We start from the raw sequence: 295 nt of genomic DNA on the forward strand, positions 1-295 counted from the left end.
TGGAGACGGTTTCGGATCCCGGAGGGAGGAGGGAAGGCGGAGCAAGGCAAAGCGAGCGTGCGCAGTAGCGGCCAGCAAGACGCAAGCTCATTTGGCCTCCGGCTCCTAAGGTGACCTTCCCGGAGGGAGGGGGAGGAATCAGAGGGAGGGCGGCAGAAAGGGGGTGGGGCTTAGGCCCAGAAGGGGCGGAGCCATCCAATTCGAATTCTGGCCTTGATTAAACTCCTTTCTTCCTGAGAATTTGTTAAAATTGCCACTCATCTCTGACTGTTCAGATTTTAGCACTGAGACTAGA

This window comes from Urocitellus parryii, chromosome 11, assembly GCF_045843805.1.
Source record: "Urocitellus parryii isolate mUroPar1 chromosome 11, mUroPar1.hap1, whole genome shotgun sequence".
In the NCBI taxonomy this organism is placed as follows: domain Eukaryota; kingdom Metazoa; phylum Chordata; class Mammalia; order Rodentia; family Sciuridae; genus Urocitellus; species Urocitellus parryii.